This window comes from Amphiura filiformis, chromosome 18, assembly GCF_039555335.1.
Source record: "Amphiura filiformis chromosome 18, Afil_fr2py, whole genome shotgun sequence".
Lineage (NCBI taxonomy): Eukaryota > Metazoa > Echinodermata > Ophiuroidea > Amphilepidida > Amphiuridae > Amphiura > Amphiura filiformis.
The window spans coordinates 13,725,734-13,749,531 of record NC_092645.1 but is presented as its reverse complement, the minus strand read 5'-3'; the positions used below and the strand labels follow the sequence as shown (position 1 = coordinate 13,749,531).

At 38.3% G+C, this 23,798-nt stretch overlaps 2 long non-coding RNA genes across 2 annotated transcripts in view; both read right to left on the bottom strand.

Annotated features, from left to right (window-relative positions):
- The window catches only part of LOC140139898 (uncharacterized), a 280,876-nt gene that overhangs the window by 81,881 nt on the left and 175,197 nt on the right, over positions 1–23,798 (bottom strand). The gene's annotated exons all lie outside the window — the stretch shown is intronic.
- Positions 15,095–23,431, bottom strand: LOC140139371 (uncharacterized). Its single transcript, XR_011857098.1, has 3 exons — positions 23,014–23,431; positions 17,165–17,353; positions 15,095–15,416 (listed from the first exon to the last, which is right to left on the bottom strand). It is a non-coding gene; the product is annotated as an uncharacterized lncRNA (long non-coding RNA).

Genomic DNA, 23,798 nt, shown 5'->3' with positions numbered 1-23,798 from the left:
GAAGATATTTGGTTTTATACCGGAAATGACCCCTTAATGACCTTTGACCCCAAATTTGTGAACACCCTATAGACACTGGATATAGCCGATGCATATGTGCAAGTGACGTCATTGTAGGATGTAACATGTAGGAGAAGAAGCATTTTGAAATTTGTTGCCAGAAGAAAGAAGCAGAACAAGATCTGGCTGCGGTCGCCTGCGACCGCGAGCATGCACAACCGCCAGGTATTTTAGAAGGTATTTTGTTCAACACCGGAAGTGACCCCTCATAACCTTTGACCCTAAATAAAAATCAATAATGTAAACGAGATCTGATTGCGTTCGCCTGCGACCGCGAGGATGCACAGCCAGCAGTGACAAATGAGTTATGGCTCCGAATCTGTGAGAACCGGAAGTGATCCCTTAATTACCTTTGACCCCGCAAAAATATTACATAGTGCTTAGGATGTCATAAGGAATAGTCCTGATGAATTTTCAGCTTTATCGGAACTTATACATGGATTATGATTTTTTAAATTTATGATTGACCTTTTGACCCCTTTAATGACCTTTGACCTCAATGAAAATAAAACCTTATATACAACGACAAAATGCATTGTTCCACTTTTAATTAAAAAATTCTACTATGTTTAGTTGTTGAGATAAAAATTCTTGAAGTTATTTAGCTAAAACAGGAAGTTACCCCTTAATGACCTTTGACCCCCAAAATAAAAAATACCATGCATACACCATGTAACACTAATTCATGTATGATGGGTATATTACTCTGGTTTGTTTACATTTTGAGATAAAAAAATTTAAACTTTTTGATAATTTTGGTTTTTGACCGGAAGTAACCCCTTAATGACCTTTGACCCCAAAACTGTAGGCATCCTAAAGACCCTAGATAATAGCGATGCATGTGTGCTAATGGCGACTCTCTGCTATGTATTTTGTAAAGACAGTGATTTTTTGAATATTTTTTACAAATTTTTCAGACTTTTACCGGAAGTGACCCCTTAATGACCTTTGATTCCAATTTTGTGGTATAACTTTTAGACACTGGCTATAGATGATGCATGTGTGTAAGTGACGTCACGGTGCTATGTAATATGTGGGAGGAGTAGCATTTTAGTGAAAATCCAAGTTTTGGCCATTGACCGGAAGTGGATGACATTTGACCGGAAGTTGATCATGTGACATCTGTGGCACCACCAAACGGTTATACTGACCAAGTATGGTCAACATGCCTGAAAGCATGTGGCTACGATGGCTGATCATAGTGTTGACAGAAGAAGAACTAGATATGGTTGCGGTCGCCTGCGACCGCGAGCATGCACAACCGCCAGGTATTTTAGAAGGTATTTTGTTTAACACCGGAAGTGACGCCTCATAACCATTCCTGGTGAATTTCAGCTTAATCGGAACTTATACATGGATTTTGATTTTTTTAAATTTATGATTGACCTTTTGACCCCTTTAATGACCTTTGACTTCAATGAAAAAAAAAACCTTATGTACACCGACAAAATGCATTGTTCCAATTTTAATTAAAAAATTCTACTATGTTTAGTTGTCGAGATAAAAATTCTTGAAGTTATTTAGCTAAAAACAGGAAGTGACCCCTTAATGACCTTTGACCCCCAAAATAAAAATACCATGCATACATCATGTAACACTAATTCATGTATGATGGGTATATTACTCTGGTTTGTTTACATTTTGAGATAAAAATTTTTGTAACTTTTTTGATAATTTTGGTTTTTGACCGGAAGTAACCCCTTAATGACCTTTGACCCCAAAACTGTAGGCATCCTAAAGACCCTAGCTAGTAGCGATGCATGTGTGCTAATGGCGACTCTCTGCTATGTAATTTGTAAAGACAGTGATTTTTTGAATATTTTTACAAATTTTTCAGACTTTTACCGGAAGTGACCCTTAATGACCTTTGATTCCAATTTTGTGGTATAACTTTTAGACACTGGCTATAGATGATGCATGTGTGTAAGTGACGTCACGGTGCTATGTAATATGTGGGAGGAGTAGCATTTTTAGTGAAAATCCAAGTTTTGGCCATTGACCGGAAGTGGATGACATTTGACCGGAAGTTGATCATGTGACATCTGTGGCACCACCAAACGGTTATACTGACCAAGTATGGTCAACATGCCTGAAAGCATGTGGCTACGATGGCTGATCATAGTGTTGACAGAAGAAAGAAGAAGAAGAAGAAGAACGCGGTAAAAAGAATGCACATCGCCGATGGCGGATGTGCAACTAGACTTAGCTGTGGTCTAACCCACGAACACAGCCGTGTGGTGACCCCTTAATGACCTTTGACCCCAAAATTTATGAAAACACCCATAGACATTGGCTAATGTCAATGCATGGGTGTACGTGGCACCACTTTGCTGTTATTTGTGGCAGAAGGTGCATTTTGAAGGTTTTCGTCTCAGACCGGAAGTGACCCCTTAATGACCTTTGACCCCAAGTAAAAAAATACCACATATGAATTGGGTAACCCCAATTCATGTGTGAACATACCGTTACTGTCCTACGTTTTTCTTAGCTAATAAAATTTTTTGAATGTTTTTCGTTTTATACCGGAAGTGACCACATAATGACCTTTGACCCCAAATCTGTGAGGACCCCATAGACACTGGGTAATAACAATGCATGTGTGCAAGTGGCGTCACTTTCCTACGTAATTTGTGGGAGAAGAAGCAATTTAAGGGTATTTCGTTTTATACCCGAAGTGGCCCCTTAATGACCTTTGACCCTAAATAAAAAAATACCACATATACACAGGGTAACCACAATTTATGTGTGAACATACCGTTACTGTCCTATGTTTTTCTTAGCAAATAAAATTTTTTGAAGGTTTTTCGTTTTTTCCGGAAGTGACCCCTTAATGACCTTTGACCCCAAATCTGTGAGGACCCCATAGACACTGGGTAATAATAATGCATGTGTGCAAGTGGTGTCACTGTCCTGCGTAATCTGTGAGAGAAGAAGCATTTTGAGTTGAAATAACGTTTTTGACCCCTATGACCCCTGCGTGACCTTTGACCCCACGAGTTTCATATGACATGTAGGGGCATGGTCAATGATAGTTGTGACCAAGTTAGGTCAAAATCGGTGTAAGCATGTAAGTGCTAGAGCAAATAAAGTGGTCGGCAGAAGAAAGAAGAAAGAAGAAAGAACCTGTAAGAAAAAAGACACAGCCGTGACTAACGTCACGGCTGTGTAAGAAGAAGAACTAGATCTGGTTGCGGTCGCCTGCGACCGCGAGCATGCACAACCGCCAGGTATTTTAGAAGGTATTTTGTTTAACACCGGAAGTGACCCCTCATAACCTTTGACCCTAAATAAAAATCAATAATGTAAACGAGATCTGATTGCGTTCGCCTGCGACCGCGAGGATGCACAGCCAGCAGTGACAAATGAGTTATGACTCCGAATCTGTGAGAACCGGAAGTGATCCCTTAATTACCTTTGACCCCGCAAAAATATTACATAGTGCTTAGGATGTCATAAGGAATATTCCTGGTGAATTTTCAGCTTTATCGGAACTTATACATGGATTATGATTTTTTAAATTTATGATTGACCTTTTGACCCCTTTAATGACCTTTGACCTCAATGAAAATAAAACCTTATATACAACGACAAAATGCATTGTTCCACTTTTAATTAAAAAATTCTACTATGTTTAGTTGTTGAGATAAAAATTCTTGAAGTTATTTAGCTAAAACAGGAAGTTACCCTTAATGACCTTTGACCCCAAAATAAAAAAAAATACCATGCATACACCATGTAACACTAATTCATGTATGATGGGTATATTACTCTGGTTTGTTTACATTTTGAGATAAAAAAAAATTTAAACTTTTTGATAATTTTGGTTTTTGACCGGAAGTAACCCCTTAATGACCTTTGACCCCAAAACTGTAGGCATCCTAAAGACCCTAGGTAATAGCAATGCATGTGTGCTAATGGCGACTCTCTGCTATGTAATTTGTAAAGACAGTGATTTTTTGAATATTTTTACAAATTTTTCAGACTTTACCGGAAGTGACCCTTAATGACCTTTGATTCCAATTTTGTGGTATAACTTTTAGACACTGGCTATAGATGATGCATGTGTGTAAGTGACGTCACGGTGCTATGTAATATGTGGGAGGAGTAGCATTTTTAGTGAAAATCCAAGTTTTGGCCATTGACCGGAAGTGGATGACATTTGACCGGAAGTTGATCATGTGACATCTGTGGCACCACCAAACGGTTATACTGACCAAGTATGGTCAACATGCCTGAAAGCATGTGGCTACGATGGCTGATCATAGTGTTGACAGAAGAAGAAGAAAGAAAGAAAGAAAGAACTAGATCTGGTTACAGATCTGGACCTAGCCGGGCCGGAAATGCCAGTCTTAACTTAAAGTTTGACCTTTGACCGGCTATTATGGACATCTCACACCATTAATGGTGCATCACTGTAGCATGTAGGGGCTTTATCCGTTTTCCATAGGCTGAGATACAGCTACTTTTCCGTAATTTTAAACATTTTTTGCAAATTTGACGTTTTGACCTCCTTAATGACCTTTGACCCCAATATAAAAAAAACCTCATATACACCGAGAAAATGCATTGTTACAGTTTAAATTAAACAAATCTACTATGCTTAGTTATGGAGATAAAAATTCTTGAAGTTATTTAGCTTAAAACCGGAAATGACGTCTAAATGACCTTTGACCAAAAAAATAAAAATACCGTGCATACATCAGGTATCACTAATGCATATATGAAATTTATGTCACTCTGGTCTTGTTACGTTTTGAGATATAAAAAAATGAACATATTTGATGATTTTTGGTTTTTTACTGGAAGCGACCCCTTAATGACCTTTGACCCCAAACCTGTAGACACCCCAAAGACCCTGGTTAATAGCAATGCATGTGTGCTAATGACAACACTCTGCTATGTAATTTGTATAGACAGTGATTTTTTGAATATTTTTAGCTTTCAGACCGGAAATGACCCCTTAATGACCTTTGACCCAAATTCTGTGAATAATTTATAGGCACTGGATATAGCCGATGCATATGTGAAAGTGACGTCATTATATGATGTAACATGTAGGAGAAGAAGCATTTTGAAGATATTTGGTTTTATACCGGAAATGACCCCTTAATGACCTTTGACCCCAAATTTGTGAATATCCTATAGACACTGGATATAGCCGATGCATATGTGCAAGTGACGTCATTGTAGGATGTAACATGTAAGAGAAGAAGCATTTTGAAATTTGTTGCCAGAAGAAAGAAGCAGAAGAAGAAAGAAGAAAGATCCGATAGCATCACAAGACCTAGCCGGTGTCCCGGCTAGGTAAGAAAGAAAAACGAGTATTATTTCGACAAAAAAGAAGATACTCGTAACTATATACTTCTTTCATTGATTTAATTCATGCCACCCACTCCCAACAAAAAACCAACACCAAACGGTCGGATACAAAAGTGGACTTCTGACCCATAAAAAGGAACTCCTTTGGCTGTTTAGAACAGTGCATTTAAATAACATGAAAAATAGACATCTTTATTACCTAGCTGGGGGGTTTACACCCCCAGCTAGGTACTGTAATGCTATCCGATCTTTCTTCTTTCTGGCAATAACTTCAAAATGCTTCTCCTCCTACAGGTTACACCCTACAATTACGTAACTTGCACATATGTATTGGCTATATCCAGCGCCCATAGGGTCTAAACAGAATTGGGGCAAATGGTCATTAAGGGGGCATTTCCTGTATTTAACCAAATACCTTCAAAATGCTTCTTCTGCCACATATTATATAGTACAATGATGTCATTTGCATATATGCATCAGCTATACCCCACGCCAAGAACTTGCATACAGAATTGGGGTCAAAGGTCATTAAAGGGGCAAAATCTTACAATTGCATTATCTGGACATCTGTAAGGGGTATGAGGCTCAAACTCGGTGACAACAAATCTCATGACCAGGGAACAATTTGAACAGGTCAGGTCAAAGGTCATGCAGAGGTCAAATTTTAGAAATGAATTTCCTGGACATCTGTAAGGGCTACGGGGCTCAGACTTGGTGACAACAAACTTAATGATCAGGGGACATTTTGGAACACTTTGCAGGAGTCAGGTCAAAGGTTATCTGAGGTCAAATTTTATAATTTCATTTTCTGGATATCTGTAAGGGTTATGGGGCCCAAACTCTGTGACAACATATCTCATGATCAGGGGAACATTTTGCAGGGGTCAGGTCAAAGGTCATGCAGAGGTCAAATCTTATTTATTTTCTGGACATCTGTAAGGGGTACGGGGCTCAAACTTGGTGACAACAAACTTGATGACCAGGGGAACATATTTGGAACATTTTGCAGGGGTCAGGTCAAAGGTCATCTGGGGTCAAATATCAAAATTGCATTTTCTGGACATCTGTAAGGAATACGGGACTCAAACTCGATGACAACAAACCTCATGACCAGGGGAAAATTTTTGGAACATTTTGCAGGGGTCAGATACCTCCACAACACCAACACGCCCCAGCTAGGTTTGTGGTCTATGACCACCATTTGCCACTAGTTGGTTTTTTTTCTAATTGGACATTTTAAACCTGAAACTTATTGTCGATTTAGAAAAGGAGTGCTTTGGTACGAGCCTCCTCATTTTAAAGTGCATTTTAATTGCGCAAATGTTACGCAGGTAAATTAACTCTATAGATTGATTACTGTATTTTAAGTACTCTTTTAAAGCAAAATGGCTAACATTCACTTCTATAAATGAAGAGTAAACTAAAACAGGAAAATCGAAAATTTCATATAATGATTTTTCGGTTTATCCTTAGTGTAAGAGAGCACGAAATACTAATAAATAGGATTAGAGTTAGGGTTAGGATTTAGGGTTAGGGATTAGAGTTGGGATTTGTTTGGTATTCACTTACACGAACGATACACCGATTTTTCAACGTTTTTACCACTGGCTGTTCGGTATGTGTATTTAGACGTTTACCCCAGCAATAGAAGGACATGATGTTGCTATCTACGGTAGATAGCACACATGCATGCGTAAGTGTTAGCGCAACATGCATGATGTTTATTCGCACACGTCTGCACCGTTACCAACTTGAGAATCTGGATTTCAAGCTATGTCATATAGTTAATCGCACCATTATCATTGCACTGCTGTTGCTATCTACGGTAGATAGCATGCATGCATGCGTAGAGCGTAGCGCACATTATGCACGGGACCAACTTGAAAATCAGGATATTTATTTCTATAGCTACTAGTATTTCAAGATCATTTCACGGTAGCTTGTTAAACTATACAACAAACAGACCTAAACAAACACATAAAACGGAAAAACACGATTCAAATGTCAATTGTGCCATTTATTTAATCATAAGCTGCCCAAAACATGCATTAAAACATCCCTTTGGAATATAGATTTTCACTTTTTTTTTCAAAATTGAAACAAAATTGCTCAATTTTTCCATCGATGCAAATAATTATATCAACCCAACCAACATTGCAAACACGCACAAGTCAGCGACCCATATCTGTGTATGATTTTTACGAGCATGAGACCCGGCAACCACATGAATTACGACCCGTGTTATATGCATCTCTTACGAGCGTTCTGCCCCTTGACTTCTTCACACATTTACCCTATCCAGGTCGGGGAGAGGGGGCCGGGTTCTCCTGCATTGAACATACCAGTCATGACACAGTTAATGATACACCGGAGATTTTAATGCCTTGTATGCGACATGAGGATAATATCCAGCATACTAGCAAATTTCAATGTTAAAAGCTCAAATAACGATATTGAACAAAATTGTATATGTTTATATCCAATATTCGTTTAACTAATATTTGTGTGATTCCAATACAGTAATAAAACTTCAAAGGTATATTTTTATGAAATTTTGACAATGTCGTTGGTAGATGTGGACTTTAAAAGCATGTGATTTGTTATAGTTAATAGGGCTCTGGATCGGTGAATTTACGATGTAATATATTAGAAAAGAAACATAATGTTGAGAATGAATTATGCTGTGTGATAGCCTGGTATTCATGAATGAGGTCTGGGTTAGAATTGGTTAGACTTGTTTGCAGGCATGGAACTGCAATGTATATACTAGCCGTATAGACCTATACGACTTTCTGAACTCACCATGCTATAGGATTCAAAGCTTTTTGTTTCGTTTTCGGATTTTGTTTAAATTTTGCACTAAGCAGAGAAAACAAGCACCCACACTCTAAGAAATAAAGGTTCTAAATAGAACCTTTGTGTCCTCTCAGGATAACCCTCCCTCTTGAACCTCTCAAAATAAAAAGGTTCTTTAATTTTGGAGAACCCTTAAAGATTCTCTAAAGTACATGTTTGGGGCCATTTTCGACGGTTTTTGAACCATTTTTGGTTCTTTAGAGAACCTAAAAGGGTTCTCCTGAGAGGACAACTTTAGAACCTTTATTTCTTCACGAACACAAATAAACACACGCATAAACATCAAACAAATGGGCTATTCTAGTTGAAATCCATGGTACACCGCCTATGGAAGACATGATCTCAATCAAGTTCTTGATCTCAAAGGGGGTTGCCTGAATGGGCTCCATTTGAAATTTAGTGACACTCCCTATGTGGGAGAGTAGCCTATAAGGTCTTGTCTTCCATAGGGGTGTAGGCTATAGATCTCCACTGGAATGGTCCAATGCAAACGCACGCGCATCTTGAATATCAACAGCATCCCTTATAACTAGTGGCGTATAGGCGTAGCGTCATAGGGGGTGGGGGCATGTGCCCCCAATCGATTGGAAATTTAGAATTCCCATTGGAAAATTTCCCCAAGTTAAGTCTCCCCCCCCCCATCCCCACCAGCATGATCGGTGCAAAAAAATACCTATATCTTGTGACGCATTCAGTCTTTATAGCGTTTCGTGTACGAAAATTTGAAAAGCAATAGCTCAAAGAACACAAGAAGTCTTATTCGTGACCGGATTTCGATTTTTTTTTTTTACAAAAAAAAAGTAGGCCAAGTTCATCATAAGTTCACGGTAACAGGTATGTTCATAAAACAAAAGTTTGTTCTTGAAATTGCAATAATAACTTCCCCTGGGCAGGGTCCTCGTAAACGGTTAACCCGAAATTACTTTAAGCAGACTAGCCCCGTCATGCTTTGCGAAATATGGATGTATTGTAATCCGTTGTCATTTTGGCCTCTTTTAAGGCGTCAGAAGGGAGCATCGGTTTCTGCACTCAAATAATCAAACAGGGTGTCATTTCCGGCCCATTTGCACGATGTTTACCTCGGGAGGGGGAAAACAACCGACTGGCTAAAATAACAAAATGGCTTCTGCAGCCCATACTTGACACATGAATCCAGGTACGGGAGGGTAATGATAATTCCGAGACAAACAAAGGTCCATAAAAAACTACTTTTGACAATTTTGGCGTTTTGCAAAGAATTCCAGCCTTTTTGTTTGCACAAAAAGAGCATGCACTCATGCGCCACAGAACCACGTTGTTCGCCCTGCAGGGCTGGATTACCATTGGGCCAGATGGGCCCGGGTCCAGGGCCTCCAAATTGTCCCGTGCATGTTCCTTTTTTGCCCGAAAACACCGTGACCATATTTTGGACCAAAATATAATAAAAAAAAGCAAAAATCAGGCATGCACTCGCTAGCCCTTTAAAAATGCATCTTCATTTGGGGGCTACAAATTGTCTGAAATTGACATTTTTCCCCGCTCCGCGCGCAAATGTCCCATTAAAAACAAAATATGCTCGATGCTCGTCCCTCTTATGTGCTTCCGCCGCTACTGTCGATCGCTCCTTATTTAAACCAAAACTTGACCACTTGAGTGTACATGCCTTCTTCACGGTGAGTTTGGGAGCCTCCAAATAGTGCCCGGGGCCTCCAAAAAGGTAGGCCCGGCCTTGTTTGCCCTATAAACATGATAAATCCCCATTTAATCATCTGCGTAAATATTGTTTGGTCCTATTTAGGTCGAGCGGGTCAAGAGACATGCGGATGAGAGGATGCGATTCCTTACGCCTATGTGCTTACGCCGTACCAGGCATAGACATACCACCTAGACCTGTAACTGCCCATCCCTAACCATGGCAGTAGGTGAAGCCACGTATCCAAGGTGATTTTGGTCGGGTGGTCGGACGCGGAGAAATAAGCGTTCATGTCTGGAACGAAAAACGCGATTGTTTGCGTGATTGCTGCGCCGTTATCGCCCGCGTCAAACGCAACATGTTCTGCAGACGCGAACATGTCTGCTTGTTTGCGTCCGGGTTCCCCCGCCGGGTTGCGTCCTTGTCAAAATCGTTGCTAAGCAGTGTTGACTTCACTACGCAAACCAAAGTTATAGGTCTAGGTTCTTGTTTGTCTGGGGTACCAGGTGCGTATGCAGCAAGGCGTAAAGGAAACACAACCTCAAAAGTATAATTTTTTCGATCTTAACACAGAGGTATAACACAGCTAACTTCTACCAGTACTGGGCCAGTAATAAGCCGCTTTATCACTCGCCCAGTACTAGCACCAGTACTGGGCTAGAAAAAGTCAGCGCTAGCACTGGGCAAGACAAAGTCGGCTAGTACTGGGCAACTACTAGCGCGCTACGTATTGGGCTCGCAATTGTGCCGGATCTGTGCCTAGTGCCAGCCGACTTTGACTGGCCCAGTAATTATTTCACCAGATCTGGCCAAGTACTTGTGGGTGACGCGCTCATACTAGCGAAACAGTTCCCAATCAATTATGTTTTGAGTTTTTTCACCCGTTTCACCATGTTCACGCGTCTGGTTTTGATGCCAGTTTTTAGGCTTTTAAATATTAGAACTTCCTCGTTGTGGATATGAATTATAGGCCCCGATGCTGAGCCTTCGTATAATATAAATGGCAACTTTTTTTTAAAGCAATTTATATTAAAAACAAGCCTGGCTTTGGCTTTGCCAAGCCTCATGCATACGCATAGGCATAGCAAATGCACGAATACCAGGCCTACGTCTACAAGACTACATGTCTATTCCAACTTGTACTGTATAAATTATGTAAAACCCTATTTTTGAAAGTTTGAGTAGGCCTAAATAAGGAATCAGTACAATGAGAGTTGTAAATTGTAACGGCCGAAGTTCAAAAAATGATACGGTAGGCCTACATGCCTTGTGTGTAGCCGAAATGCAATTTATTTGGATCAGCTTAGGCCTAGGCCTATAGTTTAACGGTTTCGATCAGTGTTCTTTCTCAGTGAAAAAGCAAGTGCAAGGCAATTTTAGAGCTAGGCCATAGGCCTATTTGTAAATAAAAAATCCATTTTAGGCTAGGCCATATTTTAAAGGTGTGAATCGGAAATTTCACTATCTCTTTTTTGTCAATGTTAAGCCTTTTTCTAAAACTAAAGTCTTTATAATTTTTTTTTTACAAAAACGGTGTGGGGTTTTAGACTGATGGGGTTCCGACAAAAATAATTTTTACTAAAAGTCGTTTTTAATTTAAAAGGTTGCTTTTTTTATGAAAAGTAGCCTTTTTCTAAAAATACGTCTTTATAAAAAAAAAAAAGTAGGCCTAACCTTTTTTTCTAAACTTAATATAATGCCGTCTTTTTTTTTCATCTAAGTCGTTTTTGTTTAGCCCTGTGTTTAGCGGGTTTCGGACTGACATGGTTTCGGACTTTTGGGGTTCTGCCGAAAAGGAAGTCTTGCTTTTTTGTTTTCTGAAATGACATCTTTAAAAAAGTCGCCTTTTTCTGAAATGGTATCTTTAAAAAAATTGCCTTTTCCCTGAAATGACGTCTTTAAAAAGTCACATTTTTTAAGATATCATTGAAAAAATCACTTTTTTTCTGAAATGTCTTTTTACTAAAGTCGCCTTTTTTCTGAAATGACGTCTTTTTAAAGAAAGTCGCCTTTTTCTAAAATTACGTCTTTTTTAAAAAGTTTCTTCTTTTCTGAAATGACATCTTTTTTAAAAAGTCGCCTTTTCCCTAAATGACGTCTTTAAAAAGTCACATTTTTTAAGAATATCATTGAAAAAATCACTTTTTTTCTGAAATGTCTTTTTACTAAAGTCGCCTTTTTTCTGAAATGACGTCTTTTTAAAAAAAGTCGCCTTTTTCTGAAATTACATCTTTTTTAAAAGTTTCTTCTTTTCTGAAATGACATCTTTTTTAAAAAGTCGCCTTTTCCCTAAATGACGTCTTTAAAAAGTGACATTTTTCTGAAATGGTGTCTTTATAAAAAGTCGCTTTTTTGAAATGTCTGCTACTCTGGTTTTTTTTCCTGACATGACGTCTTTAAAAAAAGTCAAATTTTTTTTTTATGACTACTTTTTAAAAAAGTCGCTTTTTTCTGATATGACGTCAAAAAGTCGCTTTTTTTTCTGAAATGACATCTTTAAAAAAGCCTCTTTTCTGAGGTCTCTTTAAAAAGTCACCTTTTTCTGAAATGACATCTTTAAAAAGTCATTTTTTTCTGAAATGTCTTTTAAAAAGTCGTGTTTTTTCGAAATGTCTTTTTTAAAACAGCCGCCTTTTTCTGAAATGTCTTTTAAAAGTTACCTTTTTCTGAAATGACATCTTTTAAAATAAAAAGTAGCCTTTTTTTCAAATGACATCTTTTAAAATAAAAAGTAGCCTTTTTCAAATGACATCTTTTAAAAGTCACCTTTTTTCTGAAATGTCTTTAAAAGGTCGCTTTTTCTGAAATGATATTTTTTAAAAAGTCGCTTTTTTTCTGAAATGACGTCTTTTTAAAAAAGTCGCCTTTTCCCTAAAAAGACGTTTTTAAAAAGTCGCATTTTTCTGAAATGGCGTCTTTATAAAGTCACATTTTTTTTCTGAAATGTCTTTAAAAAAGTTGCTTTTTACAAAATGTCTTTTTAAAACAGCTGTCTTTTTCTGAAATGTCTTTTAAAAAGTCACCTTTTTCTGAAATGACGTCTTTAAAGTTGTTTTTTCCTGAAATGACGTCTTTAAAAAGTCATTTTTTTTCTGAAATGTCTTAAAAAGTCGTGTTTTTTCGAAATCAGCCGCCTTTTTCTGAAATGTCTTTTAAAAGTTACTTTTTTCTGAAATGATGTCTTTTAAAAAGGTCTGAAATGTCTTTTTAAAATAGCCGCCTTTTTCTAAAATGTCTTAAAAGTCGCCTTTTTCTGAAAATGACATCTTTTAAAAATAAAAGTAGCCTTTTTCTCAAATGACATCTTTTTAAAAAGTCACCTTTTTCTGAAATGTCTTTTAAAAAAGGTCGCTTTTTCTGAAATCACGTCTTTTTAAAATGACATCTTTCCAAAAAGTTGCCTTTTCTAAAATGGCGTATTTAAAAAAAAAAAAAAAAATCGCCTTTTATGAAATGACATCTTTTTATAAAATGTAGCCTTTTTCTCAAATGACATCTTTTTAAAAGTCAACCTTTTTCTGAAATGAGCGTCTCTTTTTGAAAAAGTTGCCTTTTTCTGAAATGATGTCATTTTTTAAGTCACCTTTTCTAAAATAATGTTTTTTAAAACCACCTTTTTTTTTGGAATGACGTCTTTAAAAAGAGTCGCTTTTTTCTGAAATGATTTCTTTTTATATAAAAAGTCACCAATTTTTAAATGTCTTTAAATATTTTTTTTTTCTGAATAAAAAGTTGCCTTTTCTCAAATGACATCTTTTAAAAAAATCACCTTTACTGAAATGATATCCTTTTAAAAAAGTCGCCTTTTTCTGAAATGATGTCTTTATAAAAAGTAGTCTTTTTCTGAAATGAGCGTCTTTGTAAAAAGTTCCTTTTCTGAAATTATGCAAAATTTGTTTCTTTCAAAAATGACTTTCGGACTGACAGGGGTTCGGATTGACGATGTTTCGGACTGACGGGGGGAGACCCCACCACAAGTGCCCCTAAAAGCGCCCAAGGCAATTAGGGCAATGTGGGTATTTTTTGGGTGTTTTTTTTTTATGAAAAAGTGTTACTAGTATACTGATGGGGTGGTAAAAACAGCAAGTAGGTAGAATCAGCATCTGAAAGTGTGGTACACCCGTACAAAAATCCCCAAATAAGCCTCGAACCCCCTTTTTGTTAAGGCCAAGTAAAATAAATAACATGTATATTGTCTGGAAGCAGTTATTATTTGTTACAAATTTACTATTCATTTCTGTGTAAAATTTCAATTGCAAAGGCTTTGTCAACACATAAAAATGTGGAGGCCCTGATATTTTTGACGGTATTACTACCACTAGCTTGAACAAATTGCCAAAAATGGATGAGGGAGGGGACAATATACATGTTATTTTAATTGGCCTAAAAAAATAATGGAGACTGAGACTCGCTCAATGAAGTGCAGTTATATCAAATATAATTGAAATTTAAAAATCAACCTTGTATTAGGTTTGAACAAAACTGCAATTTTCACATCTTATCTTAAATCTGCTTTTTAATAGAATTGACCTTCAATATTTAGGATTGAACCATTAATATCATCATTAGGTGTCATAAATCCTAGAGTGACATAAATGTATAAAAATGTACCTTCATGTTTGGTGCATAATAAATGATCATGCTTCTTTTCAGTCTTTCTTTCCAGTCTCAAGTTTATTTCATGTAGAACCTTTCTGATTTTAGGGTAGTAATATTTTGTCATATATACATTTGGCCCCTGAATATGGATGAAGCAAACCCTTCAATATAAAGTCTACACCGTCAAGGCTTTATCCTTGTTAAAGGGCCAAAAGTAAATATGACTTTTTACCTGCATGTACTTTGGCCCTTGAACATGGATGAAGCAAACTCTTCAATATAAAGTCTACACCTACAAGGCTTTATTCATATGTTCAATGGCCAAAAGTACATATGAGGCTTTTCCCCCAGTGACGGATTTACCCTTTATTCTTAATCAGATAATCTGTTACCCTCACAATCCAGAATTTAAAATGTTTCATAGCATTACTGAGGATTTTCAACCACCTTATTATATTCTGCTAATCTATCCTGTGAGAATATGTGTGCAATAAAGTGATTGCTTTCCTGATTCTCCACCAATTGGAAGTCATGATACTGATTGTGTATGTAGAACACCAACAGTTTTCTGAAATTTTAAGAGTTTAAAAGTCTATTTTCCACATTTCCCAGCTTCACATTTACTTGCTTGGAAATAAAGGTAGTATATTTCCACTTTGTGTTCAAGTGTCCAAGGCATTCCAGCCTGGTTGGTAGCTGCAATTGGTCTGAAAGGGCATGCATTTCTATCATAGTGAAGGCTAAGAATATGTAGAGTCCGAGCATTTTAATAAGAGTTACAGTGGAAGACGTGAGGTCTCCATGATATTGATTTTCAGTGATCCCAATCGACTACTTTCACTGCCACCATGGCACTGTCAACGCTGTTGATCAAGTCATGGTACTTTCTGACGGTCCTTTCTGAGCTTTTCTGAAACAACAAAATAACAATATTGATACAAAAGTTATAAACAGAGCTGTTGGACAATTTCATTATTATTATCCACAGCAGAAGCCTGTGAAGTTATTTTGTTATCCACAGCTGAAGCCTGTCAAGTTATAGTGTAAAATGTTCTTAAAATCCCTGCACTTCCCAGGCTGCACTTTCAGCCCTCGAATTAAGGATCTGAAGGGGCACGGCAACTTTTTTAGGGCAAGTTGATAATTGCCTTGGATTTTCACTGAAAAGGCAAGGCAGCACAGCAGTTTGTAATATTTCAAGAGGGCATCATGGCAACTGTTAAAAATTTGAGAAGGGCACCAAGGCAGTTTCTCAAAAGTGAAGAAAACTAACAAACATAGATAGATAATTTTATATTGAAGGGGCAGGGCTGGGGCACCTGCGGCAACTTCATTAGAGGGCACGGCAAGTGACTGCCTTGGGTAAAGGACATATTTTGAGGGCATTACGGCAGTGGGGATGGGCACCCACGGCAAAATGCCATGGGTGCCATGGGTTAATTCGAGGGCTGTGCACTTTCAGTTCAATCCTATGTATTATTTTTACAGTCCATCTTATTTGTTACATTACACTACTCACTAATGATATTTCAAGTATACTGTTATCTTCAGTAGACAACAACCCGACTATTTTAAACCTTGTTGTTCAATGATATTTTGAAATCAACATCATTAAAAATCTTGAGGGTGTGTGACCAGATTGTGGTCCAAGTGTAACACTTTTTGTTTTCTACCTCACATTGAGGCACATCACTCAAACATTCTTATTCCAAATTTGCTCCAGTGATTTGGATTCTAGAATTATCTGTATTCCAGTTGTTCATAGAACAGTACATCTTGTTTGAGGGTTCCCTAACTATGAAGGAGTTTCAATAGGAAGTTGCCTAATAGCACACAGTAAGGGTGGATCAACATAATTCTACAAATGTACCCTGTAAATTTTGTGACCATAACGAACTGTCCACAAGGTTATCCGTCCCTTGGGAGAGGGCGCTGTTTTGAGATTTTATGCTCTGGACCCATTTTTAACTTCACCCAATTCCAAACTAACTGTATAAAAATGCTGTGCTCATGATGCCATAAGCTCTTTTCCTTGGCCGATCTAAAAGGGCAGGCAAATTTATGCCCTGTTTCTGGGGTTATAACCACTCAACTACCATGTTTTTGTTCATACTGCCTCAACTATCTATTTCAGTCTTAAAATTTCACTGGGGTTATGAGAAAATATAAGATTTCATCTGATAACAAAATCTGCATATTGATGGGATACCAATTAAGTGGGGGGATGAGGACCCGGGATGAGGCTGGCAATCTAGTCACCCACCTTTACTAGTCCATGACAGAAAAGAGGGTGGATAATTTGCTACCAAAGAAGGGTACCATACAATTCTAGCAATGCATTTTGAGAAAATACATACATGTATATGTACAGGGTGTCCCAGAACAATTAAATTACGGTACCGGGCAAATGAATTTGGTCAGCAAATCCACAAGTTTACTATCTTACCCACTTACTGCTTTAAAACTGTGGTGTTTTGTAGGAGATTTAATATCTTTAAATTGCTCTGTTGTCCTTCAGGCACAATTGATGAACTTGGCTGGATTTCATTAAGATGGGACATGTGTAAACAAATATGCAAAACAAATCAGGTTTGAAAAAGAAATTCATTTAAAAAACCATACATTGTGACTTACAGTAATTCAGCGATTCACACTTACATTAATTTTGCGTAAATTTCTGTCAGTTGTTACTTCTGACACCTTCCACCAGGGTGCCTTTATGGAGCCTTTATGTATTGCAGCATTACATCAATTTACATGTATTTAATGATGATCAATAATATATGCAGAAAACATGTCCTCAATTGATACATGTACAAGTCTTCTGTGATCTGAAGTGATCTGCATCTGAATAATAAAACAAAAACCAGACCCTTATTAGTTAATACCCCAGAAAATAAAAGACAAGAGATGTACATGTATAAATTTAAGCCGCCTGAAATTAATCATTTAAAAATAGCAAATGAACATGATGAGGAAAATATGCATGCACACCCACACAAGTGACTTAGGCAAAAATTGCAACAAAATAACAAGCACAAAATTCAGTATTGCCTGAGGATACAGTTTTGTCATAAATCACTGGCCCAGATGCAAAGAAACATGTTGGAGTCCATGCCTCCTCCATCCATAGAACCCATTCAACATGTTCAATTCGCCTATTGCACGGTTTCGCCATATGCGGGGAGAACCTTGAACTGGCAATAGACATAAAAGGAAGTATTACGTAACTTTACGCAATGTTATATGACTGGTTCAATTCCCATTCATGCATGCTGCCAGATCGAGGCTCTCCTTGCATGAATGGCATAACCGTGCAATGGGCTGAATAAGAACAAACTATATATGGGTAGTGTTTGAGAAATACATACTGCATGGCTTAGTTTAATCATCTGGTCATGGTGTGGCCTGCTCTCAGATCTTTCCCTGGGAAATAAGGTTTTTTCAAAATTGGGTCTTCAAATTTTCACACATTCTAAGTTCTCTCTAAATACTTTTTAACATAAAATTGTTAAGTTTTTACAAAATTATGAACGTTTTTGGTAGCCTTTTATCATGTATTTAATAGGGGCAGTGGAATCTTACAGCCTGTGGATCCTTTATAGGGGAGTGTTCAGAAATAATTTGGTGGGGGGCTGGAAAATATTCTTTTTCATGTTGAAATTTTTTAACCCCCTCTTCAGCGAACCCACAACTTTTTGACCCCCCTCATATAGGTTCAAAACTATTTTAACCCCCCCATCATAATGTACCAATGTACATCAAATGGCAGAGGAAACATATTAATGATGCTAAAATTTGTATTCATGTGCAATGAAATAGTGCTCATTTCATTGGTATAGAATTATGTGGAATTGAGGAAATGTTTCAAATTAAAGTAGCATAAGTATGTTTATGCAACCCACTGAACCCAGTATTAATAAACTATACATTTATGATTGGAATCAGTGGCGACGGAAACATTATAATTTAGGTGGGGGTCGGGGGCGAGTATATTTTGTTCTGGTTTTACTGGGATTTTTGTTGCGTGCGCGCAAAAAATCTTAGACCATTTTAGCCAAAAATACAGGGTCGTAGCACAGTAGCACAGAAGAAAAAAGAAATTGCAGTTGCAAATACATACCGGTTTTGTTGGTACTCATCCCTGAGGGCTAGGGTGTCTGTGTGCTCACTACTCACTGCACATTAGTCTGGGACATTTGTCCAATTTTGAGATGTTTATAATTTATATTTTAATTAATATCACACAGCCAAATATTTCTGAAAAGGTAACTTTCAGTTATTATTATGATGATGATGATGATGATGATGATGATGATGATGATGATGATGATGATGATGATGATGATGATGATGATGATGATGATGATGATGATGATGATGATGATGATGATGATGATGATGATGATGATGATGATATTTTTCTATAATATTTGAATACATTGCCCTTCATTTACATGTATGCTGCACACAACCTATAGGGACACTGCAAGTTAACTGTGAGTTGACAATACATGCAGTGTGTAGCTGTATGTCACACCTGCACCCAGGCACACACGCAAATACCCCCACCTGACTGCTTTCTGATACAGGTGGTCTGATACATGTAGTTTTTACCTTCAGGAGTTACCTGTTCATGTGTATATGTCTTTGAAGTGAAATATGTATGGTTGGTTGATGGGGTGGGGTGGGGTTTAGTAGGGTGGGTTTGTATAGGAGAGCAATATGTGGTGTGGTGTAGTGATCTTTGACCAATGACCTTCTTTTTGTACAATTTTATCTTCAAAATTCCATATAATTTAAAAGCAGAAACTGTCAAATTTTTTAATTAGGAACAAAATATTAACTTTTGCTCCATTTTTGAAATTATGTTCCACCCGGTGATCCATTTTTTTCAAAATGTTATACCAAATGACCCCCTTCTTTCAAAATTTTATACCCAATTTTTTTACACCAAATGACCCATCTTTATACAAATAGGCCCCTACTAAGCAATGTCAGTAATGACCCCCCCCCCCCCCCCAAAAAAATGGCATGGACTCTGACCGAGCCCGGACTTGAGCTGGACTTGGGGCTTATTTTTGTTGGACTCGGACTTGGCTCGGACTTGTCACCACTGGACTTGGACTCCAATCCGGACTCGGGCACAAAAGGATTCGGACTTGGATACAAGTGGACTTGACTCAGCTTGGACTCGGATGAGCTGGACTCAGGTACAAGTCTGGAGGCCAGGCAATTTTAACACTGGATCAAATGCACTTTTGTTGTGGTTCAATACTGGAACATTTGCGCGCGCACCATCGCAGCGCCAGCAAAGTTTTTTACCCCTCCTACGCATGCAACTTTTTTAACCCCACCTGTTCATATACACCCAAAACTTTTTAACCCCCCCCTATTCAGAACTCCTAAAATTTTATGACTCCCTATACTCTGATCAGCTCTTAATAGGCGGGGACTCATAACATCGTGGATTGATAATTTGATATAGAACGGCATACACACAGCTGGGCGCAGCAGTTACGCGAACTGCGCTTTGCGTTAAGACGTGTGCTTTTGTGAATTTACGCGTGCGTAAGTTGGAACTTTATTGACTCGCGCAGTAACAAAAACCGAATAATTCCCGCCTATTAAGAGCTGATCATAGTATACATATTTTCCAGCCCCCCACCAGAGTACACTCCCTAGGTTAAAATTTACTTTTTGACATGATTATAGTGCAGTGGCGTAGCTTTTGGGTACTTTTTGCCCAATTTCGCTTGCATTTTTAGTTTTTTAGGAAAGTGCAGTCTCATGCCTGTGATAGGGATGTTCATAAAATTTTGAAGTTTAATATTTTTAGCTTAAAGTTCTTTCATTTGAAAGAGAATCAAATTACTTAGAAACAATAAGGGGTCAATGATGTTTCTAGTGCATATACTTTGAAGTTACAGACAAAAAAAGCGTCCACCAAATTGCCCAAAATTTTGTGTGTGAAATTGTGACAGTAGGCACATGTACAACGTAGGCCTACACTACTGTATGTGACCCCAGATGACCTCCTATTCTTTACTGTAAGAAAGCTGTTTTGGATGGTCTTGATTTACACACAAATTGCTTTTAAGCGCTTTAACGAGTGTCGAGTTGGTGGATCATATATTGCACTATGTGATAGTTCATGAATCCAGTATTATGCCAGTACCAAAGTAAGTCAAAGTCATTTAGGTTTTGGTTGTCCACTCAAAATATATTAATTTTAGTGATTTTTCCATTGAGCCCCACAGTAAAGCCATTTTTGGACCGTACAGGCACATTCCACTTCCCTATGGTCTATTAGTGCCGCCTATAGTGTGTGATGTGAGCCTGCCTACCTGTAATAAGCTTCACTCATTGTTAAGTACCTGTGTGCTAATCCGGGTTTGTGGTGCGCAGGGGAAAGGATACAAATTGGCACCCCAAACCTGTGAATCTACTGACGGAAATATTTTTTGCCCAGCTATTGTTGTTGACCCCCAACTTTTTGTAGCCTGAAGTGCTCGAATCAAATGGCCCAAGGCTAATGTAAGGTCGTATATAAAATTAATGTTTTGAGAAAAGAAAAAAAAATCTGACAAACCGCAGAAACTGATGAGGCCAGGAGGGAGGGCAAGAACCAAAACATCAATTTTATATAGACTAAAGGGAGTCCCAATCAGAGTCCATGCTTTTGATGACAGTGACCCCCTACCTTGGGTTTATATCATATATTGTTTATTCTCATTCATATTCGATTTAATTAAACACTGTTTTAATTAGCAACATTTACAATTTTAGGAAATTTAATATTGTTTTTTGTTGCCCAAAAATCCCCAATTTACACTCGCATAAATTCATAAAAGCATGTGTCAGTCACGCTAATCATAAAGCACACTTTGTGCAAGATGTCTTGGGTTCAATTCCCCATGGGACAAAAACAAATTAATTCCGCTCTTCCCATGGCTCATCTGGTAATGGCAGGGCAGATGACCCATGACAAAGAGCTTGTTACAGTTGGTTCCAATCAGGGTAATAAGCCCGATTGTTGGCTACAAGTCACAATTTACACTTGTATATAAATTCATAAAAGCATGTGTCAGTCACGCAATATCATAAAGCACACTTTGTGCAAGAGGTCCCGGTTCAATTCCTCGCAGGACAAAAAATAATAATTCTGCTCTTCCCGTGGCTCATCTGGTAATGGCAGGGCAGATGACCAATGACAAAAGACCTTGTTACAGTCAGTTCCAACAGGGTAATAAGCCCGATTGTTGGCTACACTTGACTGTCCTGCAAAAATCCCGACCAGCTATCCACGGCGGCCCCTTCGTTCACCAGGTCACTAATTGTGCCTGGTCGAAGTTTCGTCAGCGTTATCGCCCAGATTTCAGCTGTTAACATGGTTTAATGCCTAGATATGCTCGACATAAAAAAAAGCACTGTGCTCACAAAAATTCGTGCTCTCGCCGGCCAAGTCTTGCTACGATCGTGTCATGTTGCTGGGCGCGTGAGGGGGCGCTGGCGACAAGACTAATTCCAATCAGCCGTGTACACTTCGCATATGTACTGTCTGTGTACATGCTTCAGTTCGTAGTGACGACTGATTATCTTCCAGTCCATATCATGACGGACTTCTGAAAAATATTCAATGCAACTTTGGTGGTGCGCCATAGCGTGACTGACTAGCGGCACCCGTGTACCGGTCAAAAGGTCAATTTGGACACAACTGGCAATGACTGGGCATGCTCTATGCCACAGGAATCCTGTTGCAAAATCTGTCACTTTTTTACATAGTTTTCTCAGTCGTCAATCCAGGCGGTTGACGACTGAGGGCAGCAGTCTAGCTGGCGACTGTCGAGTCTGATGTAGTCTGATTAGCAGCAAATTTTGACGTTTTTAACATTTTCCCCCGAATGACCAACAAAAGTGGGGGGCATGGCCCCCAACCCCCTTCTTTGCGCACGCCACTGTCACCATGATCACTAAAGTAATATTCAGATTTCCTTTTACAAGTTTTGAAATTAACCATCGCATATACATGTATGTGCGCGACGTCAAGCTTGTGCATTGGACCATGTGCAAAATAAGATGCGCTGGACAGCTAGCAGTACGCAAATTTGTAAAAGGAAATCTGAATAATACTTTAAGTTTAGGCCTACCTGACAATTATTAAGCTTAATGATCATGATGATATTTATACGGTGACATACCCAACTGGTCAGAGAAATTGAAACAAAAATAAAACAATCAAAAAGCGCTAGGCTTAGCCATTGCTATACTACAGTGACTAATTTACTATGGCTATGCATGCATACATTGATACAATGTAGTTCACCACGTAAACTTGTATGGCTCAAAATTCGGACCGCTCGCCATGGACAGATAGTATCAGTTTGTGAATGAGGACATCGTATAAGTTCCTTGTACTAGATACAATGATAGTATTGATACATGCATACAATGACATGCATACTGAGGCTTATCATACTCATTTCATGTCATCATGATTTACTTACCGTATAAAACACCACGGTGTTGAACTTCACTCAGTAGTTAAAGCTGTGCCAAACTCACAAACCAGTTCACACGTCTATAATACTGCTTCTTCATACTGCTAAATGTTAGCTTTTTTGGTAAATATTACTGGTTCCGAGAATAAATCCAATAAACATGATTATAACCAAAGTTTACCAAACCCCGGCGTCCCATGAAAATAATTTTAATTTCAGGCAACTTTAGGGACAGCCCGTGGTACTACTAGAACTGGGCCAGTACTTGTGGCTTGAACTGGGCAATTGCGAGTACGCTAGAATTGGCCCAATAAAAGTGTCACTTTTGCCGGCCTAGTATTGGGGCTTTTTTTATAGCTCAATCCGTGCCGCTAGATCTTGCCCAACACTGGCCCAGTACTGGGCTTAAAAAGTGGAAAACCGCTGTGTAGATAGGGCAGAGTGGGAAATGCGAAAAAATACACGCATTGTGGGATTGTATTAACCCCGACTATGACTTCATCGTCATGCCGCATTTTGGGAATACGCCTAATTACATCCGCAAATGTTGCGATTTCCCAAATTGAAACGACAGGAATATTGTGGAGTAATATATTATAAGCTTTTGTTTTGCAAAGTGCAAACCTGATGATATTTAGATCGGCTCGACATCATCATGATGATTATTTGGATACCTGGAAGTTGCTAATGTGATGGCCACCGGGAAGGGGCAATTCATACACATCACGCACATGTAAGCTCATGAATCTAGGAGTTCCTAGGGTACTTTCAAAATGGAGGAGTCTCGTTGC